At 42.5% G+C, this 8,163-nt stretch overlaps 1 long non-coding RNA gene across 1 annotated transcript; it reads right to left on the bottom strand.

Annotated features, from left to right (window-relative positions):
* Window positions 1-3,350: 3,350 nt before the first annotated feature.
* Window positions 3,351-5,094, bottom strand: LOC141970526 (uncharacterized). The gene is made up of 3 exons (XR_012635196.1): window positions 4,995-5,094; window positions 3,904-4,132; window positions 3,351-3,459 (listed from the first exon to the last, which is right to left on the bottom strand). It is a non-coding gene; the product is annotated as an uncharacterized LOC141970526 (long non-coding RNA).
* Between the last annotated feature and the right edge of the window lie 3,069 nt (window positions 5,095-8,163).

Here is an 8,163-nt window from a genome sequence, read left to right as displayed (position 1 = left end):
GACTTAGGTAAACTTCACACAGGAAAAAAAGTCATAGTAAAATACAGTTAAAGAGTAATTACCTAAAAGGGTAAAAAGACAAGAACAAAGATAGGATCTGTCTTAGAGGTCTTTACAAGGGAGATTCTTGTCTTAGACCAGTGTATGAAAGGGGGATTGACTTTCTTCCTTCTCCATTTAATAGTTGACAAAACCCCATCAAGTGAAGTACCAACCCTGAGAGGGGAAGTTATTACAGTAAAAAGCAATTTTCCTTTGGTGCTGTTCTGACAGGCTTGGGTTTTTTTTCCCCCAGCCTTAATCATTTGTAGCCTCTCCCCTCATGAAATAGCCCCAGCTTGCAAGGCATAGGTCTCAGGACCCTCCAGGTTTGAAGGCAGATCTCGATCAGTGTTAATTTGGGGAAGTGAGCCGGAGGTACCTGCAGCAGATGACATGCAGGGCTCAGCTTCTTATTCAGCTACAAGTCAGCAGGGGCACCCCCTGACCATCTGTGGTCTATAAATTACAGTAACACCGGCACACACTGCTTGTAAATCACCAATGAACAGGCTTTGCCTTATGACACACTACATGAACCCTGTTGGATATTCCAATAAACTCCCATAAACCATCCGATATAAACTCTGGATTATGTTTCTTTGGGGGGCAGGAGGAAAACGCGGACTTTTCTGCACTTGCACAAACTTCTTATGAGTGAAATGAAGATGTGGCCTTAGCTGTGTTGTGTGCTTACATGCCATGTTTCTTTATGAAAGATTTCCCACTCTCCGTCATCATTGGTACCATATATATTTCACTTTCCAAGAGTGCATCAACCTTGAGGTAAACAGGGGCATTGCTCTCCTGCAAAAAAAAAGAGACCACTCATTTGAAAAATGCTACCTAACATGAGCCTCCATGACCTGTCCCCCATCCTTGCTGCACCAAGCACAGGCTGATAAGGTGAGGGGGAGAGGCTGACCCATGTCCTTTGGTTTTGGAGAAGCAAGAAGACCCAACCCATGATGTCAACCCAGCCATACCCTCTACAAAGCAAAAAAATACACCACTATTTCTGGCCACCTCTGCATCCTGAGGGCTAGAGATGAGGCTTGCTATCTTTAGGAGAGCAGACCATCCTGTAAGAGCTCCTCACTTGCCTCTTTCTCCCTGTGAAGTGGTTCTTCAGCTCCAGTGTGGTACAGGGTGGAAGGCTCTGTGGTCTGACACACTATCAAACCTCCCCAGGAGATGAACTGTTACCACCCAACTTGGTTTGGATAGTTCTTACCTGTTGTGATGCTTCATGGAGGTCATGTCTGCAAGGAACTACTATGAGCAGAAGACTTGGCACATGGCCATGGGCTCCTCAGTATGTGGCTGATTGGGGTACAGACACTGCTCCTCTGAGAAACCTGGCACTTGATTCAAACTTTCTCTTGAGACCTGTCAAATGACTGCTTTTGATAATTATATTAGTAAGCCCTGTGTGTAGCCTGTCATCTGGGGAAAAAAAAACCCCAACCTGTAAAATGAGTTATTCAGATTGTGGGGGATATGCCAAGTAAACAATCTGATAAATGGTATTTGACCAGCTTTTTTGCTGACCATAAACAAATGTGGACTGTCACACAGACAGCCAGTAATGGCTGTGTCACGACTCCTTGGCAAGTTCCTTAATCAAATCTGAAATCCCGATCTGTCTCAGAAGGTGGTGGGAGCCTAGCAGTCATCTTACTCATGCGTAGCATAAGCTTCCTAAAGCAACATTATTTTTATCTGGGTTTCTTAAGGATATAGGGGCTGGCTTCTCATCACGCTCTGCGTGGATGTATGGGTGTGTGGGTGCACGCCTGCTTCAACATATGCTTTTAAACCCATTGGGTGACTGCAGTCAAACTGGACAGATGTTCCCACCCCATGAAGACAGGGAACCAAGGCAACCATGGCTACCTCCCGTGATGACGAGATGAACTCAACTGTCTGTAGACATCACAGAATCCACATCTGAAAGAGCAATCCATGGGAAAATACCCTCCCCTGCTCCCTCCAGTCATGAGCATTCAGTTAATTAGTAGTCATTAATACTGCTCTTTTTAAAAAATTATTATTACAGCACAGCTTCCAGGTTCCAGCCAAAACTGATGCTTCCTTGCCTAAGAGATACACACCAAAAACCATCTAGTCTAATGAGAAAAAAAAGGTAAAACCAGTGAGTATGTTCTCTGAAGATACCAGGACCACAAGCGTTGCATGATCCAAATGTTACCCAGAAAGACTGCACCTGACTGAAACACTTTGAATGGTCTCAGGAGCAATTTTTAACTCAACAGAAATGCACATTCAAAGTATTTATTGAATCTAGGTTGAGCCTGTCTAGTTAGTTTAGTTTCAGGAAAAAATAGTGAATAAAATAAAGTTGATATTTAAATCTGTTTTACTCAGGAAAAAAAACCCATTTGAATGTTACTTTAAATTTTCCTGGGGGAAAAAAAAAAAATTAAGATATAAACATAATGAATCCATGTCAGCTCAACCAAATACCCTGTGATTTTTGGGCAGGGAATCTTTGCTTCATAAACTTCTTAAACTGGAGGTAACATACAAGGAGTATCTTTGCAGCATTTTTTTATTCAGCAAATGAACCCCAAACATCGCTATTCACAGTGAGGCTGTAGGACCTGATCAGGTCTGGGCATCCCAGCACTGAGGCTCTTCTGAGCTCACCCATGAAGATCCCCCCACCTCACAGCCATTCAGCCTCCTCCTCTACCTCTCCACTGCCCTCTCCATCTACCCCTTTCTGTGCACTCCGACAAGAAGAAGTGATAGCTCTATTTCTGGTTTTTAACAAGATTTGGAAAGCATTCAAGTGGCTGACTAAGTGGTTGGAAACAAGGAAGCAGAAGGATGTTTTGGCATCCTGCGATGTGTGCATGAAGAGCATAGACACAAACACATTGAATGCACATACTGTAAAACAAGATTACAAGGAGAGTACGAACTAATAAAAGACTATTAAAACATCATGGATGCTATTGCTGCTCGAGTGCATGCCTACATATTAAAATAACAAATATTTCATGTGAACATGCAGCTTGAACATGACTGATCGCAGATATAACTTTCAGCAACCTTTAAATACATAACGCCATCCTGTAATTAATGTAGCCTATCCTGAAATTTGAGGGATTTATTGATACTGGCAGAAATATTTGCAAATAACTTGGGGAAGTTCATGACATACCTTCTATCTCAAGGGATTTAATTCATTTTTTCCCTTTTTTTTTTTTTTTTCTAGCTACCATCAATAAATTCATTCTTACCATACGACGACAAATGCAACGGAAATCCTCAGTACAAAGTCTGAAGAAAGTACCAATGTGGAGAAAGAGCCTTGTTGTGGTTTTATTTCTTTTGTTCTCTTTCACTTACAGTGAAATATATAACCATGTTTGAGAAGATTGCTTCTGAGGTCTGCATTGGAAAAAAAAAGCAAAAGCAGGCCATAGGCAAAGCAAGTTGCAAAAGGATTTTACGCAAATTCTTCAGGAAAACCTGTGGCCAACCCATTAGCCCAAGCATGAGGTAGGCTGCCATCACTGAAATATTATGTATTGGTACAGACTGCATGTACAGAGAGGTTTTATAAGGCCAACTGATATAGTTGGGGAAAAAAAGTGTTTCAACACAGCCCTTTCCTGGAGCAATGAAGGTGTCAACACCCTCAGCTTGGAAAAGGTGCTGGTTTGTTGGGTGGCCAAGGAAGAAGAGATGAATCCCAACACTGTGGTGCATGTTCTTCACATTCTACAATTGCTACAAAACTTGGCTGAGACCCTACAGACATGTATTTAAAATTTATTCACTAAGGAGGACAAAGAAATATCCCATCATTCTGCTAGGAGAGGGTTTCCATACCTGAGGTCTGCTCAGTGCCAGCATGCAGACAGCATGCGGAGGATCAGATGGCAGGTTATTTTGCTGTTAACAAGCTGCATCTAAGCAGGTTAGTGGACCAGACTGGCACATGTTCCCCCTCAGTTGATCTTCATGTTTCTGCATGGTTTCTTGAAATATTGTAAAGCATTTCTTTTGTGGGACTCCTCATGAGGTATTTTTGCCTTTGAGTGCATATATTTGTACACACCTACATAAACAGGATTAAAGATGGTAAGACAAAAGAATAACATTTATTATAGAAAATTATTCAATTTTTTAAAAAAATCTTTTTTGCTATCTTTCTTTCTAAGAGGTACTGATCTCACATGAGAAGCGATCAGCCATTTGTACAAAGAAAAGGCCAACTATACCTGAGAAATACCCCAAAATGTGCTTCTGATCTACTTGTTTCATTGACTTGGATGCATTGGCTATGTTTCAAACAGCAAGCAGAGCCAGGGCAGGGTACAAATAACTGCACATAAAGTACTGGGGGTGCCTCAGCCCTCCCTATGGCTTCTCCATCCCTCCCACCTGTTTCCCACTGTATTGCATTGAGCTCCCCAATGTTTCCTCATGCTTTACTCTCCTACATCGTCAAACATTTGCAGTGTCTCCAACTCAACGTCCACAAGCCTCTGCTCCAGTAAACTGGAGCTGGGGGGGGGGGGGGGGGGGGGAGGAAAAGAACCATTTTAGGTTCTGTCATGTTGTGATTCTTGCTACCTGTAATGGCTAAATGAAAAAGGGCACTTTTCCCCTCCAAGAGAGAGGAGGAAGAAATTGTGCATCGGGAACATAAGTGCTCCTTGCTAACTCCTGTCTGGTTGTGGTGGGGACGGGGTCATCAACCAAAAAGGGCGTCCCTCTTACTGTGAGTGGCAGGAAAGTTCCTGGATGCCCTGGTGGAATGGGAGAGCTCTCTGATGCCGAGAGGTTAGGGAAGGTTTCCTGTGCCAGCAAGGACTTCCCCCCAAAAATGGGCATGGGAAGCTGCCACGGTCAAGATTTTCCACCTCTCAAGGGAAAATCAGCTGAAATTGAATTAAAAAGGGGATTTAGTTTCTCACCTCCTTCCACTACTTGTATGGTGTAATAATACACCTCTTGAGCTTGTTCAGGTGCCCAACTTCAGGATGTTGCCTTCAGAGTGAAGCAGGGTGTCAGGAGTGTGAACTGAAGCTGCCATCCGAGGTGCCTGCAGAGGACCAACAGCAAGTGGGACTCACCAAATTAGTGTCCTTCCTTCCTACCATTTTTACATAAAAATGTTTTTTTTTTCTGGTAGTGGCATGGATAAAACTGATGCTGCTGCAGGGAAAATAAAAAAAAAACAACAGTCAAACAAAGCCAGCAATGGGCATTTCTGTTGCAGGAAAGCACAACATCTTGCCCACTTAGAGTGGAACTCACTCCTCCAGTCCAGCCTTCTTTCAGCCTTGGTCCCCTCAGTGCCCAGAAGAGCCACGCTGGGGTCCCAAAGTCCCCCCAGGAGCAGTGTGAGGAGCCTGTTGTGCCACTGCCGGAGGACCAAAGTTGTCAGCTGTGAGGATGAAGAATGTGAGGTTGGCTGTCTGAGCACTCAGAGCTCAGGAGGGGTTTGGAGGAATGCAAGCTGGGGTTACATAAAACACTGACTCATGCTGAAAAATCACGAGTTTTGAAAGATTCAGCTAAGGAATGAGCAAAACCTCAAGCTGCACATTGCTTACAAGTCAACAGGAATGAGGGGATGCTGAGGACCTCTGAAAATCAGGCCTTGGCGTGGGGTTTTCTTGAAGTCTTGCCACTGATCCCAGGAGGAACTGAGAGCCATGTACATCTGTCAGGAGGGAAAATCTGGCCTTTCGTTATTTCAAGTAAAGCTGGTGTAGGCATTTCAGCTTTACCTACTGGAAAAAAAATGGCTAGAATGGAGTAAACAGAAGTGGGTTTTTTTTGTTTGGTGTGGTTTGTTTGGGTTTTTTTTTTGCTACTGTGTATGATATTGAAAAGTATGTCATGCAGAATATTTACTTTTTTTTGAGATATCAGAGTGTGCAAATGTTTGTGGTTTCATTTACTGGGCAAAACTGGTTGTGGCTCTTGGCAATCTGAGCTGGTCCATGGTTTCTGTGAACTCCTGGATGTGGTTCTTCCCTGGGCTTTATGGGTTACTCAGATCATATCTCATTATACAGGTAATTTGTGTGCCATGAAGATGGTGTGTGCAAGGAGCATGTAATGAAAAGGATCACAAGACTGAGGACTTCCTGCCATGCGTTAGAAACACTGACCAAAACCATTTGCACTTTGATATTTAAATCAGACTTAAAAAATCCATGCTCAGAGACATATGCAAGTAGTTGATTTTTGGATCCCTTACAATTTTTTTCTCTCTCACTCCTCTTATTTACAGTAGGTACTCAGCATCTCACATCCACAAAAAAATCAGTTAAATTATTCAAGTGCTTAAATAAAGATATGGTTGCCTGCCTGTGTTTGTTCAAATTTTTTTAAATGTTGCCCGCTTTTAAGTTTTATTTCTCTTTTCCCTCAATGATAGTGTCTCTCTCTCCTCCAAACACACTGATGGAAAAATGAAGATGTACAGATGGGCTGTTCATTTTCAGTCAGGTTGCTGTGTAAATATGGCATCAGGAAAAGAAGAGTGTTAGAAACACAGACGTACACAAGGCATCCCAACCATCACATTTGGGCTGCCTCTGCATCACTCAAGTATGCATCATCTAGCCCAAGCAGAGCCGTATGAGGCTAGAGCGAAATGTACCTAACGTAGAACAAACTATTGGTAAATCATATGCCTTTCAACCTTGCACAACGGGATAAAATAAATATGCATTAGTGCCGGGGTTGAAGATTTTATTATGTGAAGTACTAGATGTGCAAGTGCTTGAGTTCCTGATGCTAAAATAAAAGTACTAACTGTATAAATACACACATACACGTGCATATATATATATGTATATACATACAAAATATTTTTTTATATATATATGTATTTGGGGTTTTTTGTTTTGCAGAGCTCCCTTCAACATGGTCCCAGATAATTTCTCAGTCTCTGCAATGCAATTGCTAACAATTTAATCACCTAATAAACTTCTGCAGTGACTAACGCCACATCTATGCTTTTGGCACACCACGGTCAGAAGTTGTTTTAGCAACAGCGGTATGTAAAGCAGACGTACTATTTGTGAGGCTCAGAGCCCTTAAAAATCATTCCTTTCTCTCTGGGCTATCAACATTCCTGAGTGCTCACAATGCAGCTGCCGAGCCGCTGGACAGCCCACATATGGCTGTGCACTGAACAATAACGACTCGCTGTTGTTCCTGTTATATGCATCACCATATGTGTTTATTAGAAACAGGGATAAAATGATGACGGGCTTCTTCAGCTATCCCCACTGCTTGGGGAAAAGTGAGGGAGTAAGCAGGATGAAATCAGAGGGTTCTCCCCAGCTCTGGGGGAGTTGGATGGTGGGGTGGTGCAGTCCCACTCTTTAGGGAAGCGTAGCTATTTACTGGTAATAGTCCCCTCTCATTCCCTTTTATTAGAGAATTGCTGGAAACCTGGAAAAAAATGAATCCTGAAAGTGTTGGCATCCAAAGTCCTGTTCCACTAGGGCTCACCTGTGTACAACCTGCTCCGAGTCATGCTGGAGAAACCTCCCAGCATTTCCAGGAGCTTCAGATCAGAAGCACGCTTGGCATGTACTTCCATCACAAGCACAACCATCTACTGTGGGATCACCTTCAGCATTGAGCTACCTTGAAACAACTTCTAAATTACAGAAATTTGGGCTGGGCCCTCAGTCTTTTTTAGATGGAGGAGTTGAGGTGGGAATTAGGAGCCCAAAAAACCCACATAAATGTTTAAGGCTTTTTTGTCATCAGAGTAAAGACAAGGGAGAAATGAATCCCAGGGAAGGGGTTTTCAAAGTTAAAAGAGGAGAAGAACTAAGACAGTCAAATTGAATATCTGAAGCCTCACATGCTCCAAATTCTGTATCATTTCCTTCTGCTTCCAAGATACAAATTATTTCATGTTAGAATCTTGATTTTTCTTGATAATGAATAGTGTTTCCATCTTGCTGCCTTTTTGTGACCAAAGTAACAAACCTTAGCCACTGTAAAAAAAACCCAATCAAAATCAGTTTTAAAAATGAATTTGTAATGCTGAATTGTATTTGGTTTACTTCGACCTTCCCACTGTGGTAAGAATGCCATTTCCACTTTTAC

The sequence above is a fragment of the Athene noctua genome, chromosome 1 (assembly GCF_965140245.1).
Source record: "Athene noctua chromosome 1, bAthNoc1.hap1.1, whole genome shotgun sequence".
Lineage (NCBI taxonomy): Eukaryota > Metazoa > Chordata > Aves > Strigiformes > Strigidae > Athene > Athene noctua.
The sequence above is the reverse complement of the archived record's forward strand: the minus strand, read 5'-3'. Positions and strand labels throughout refer to the sequence as shown.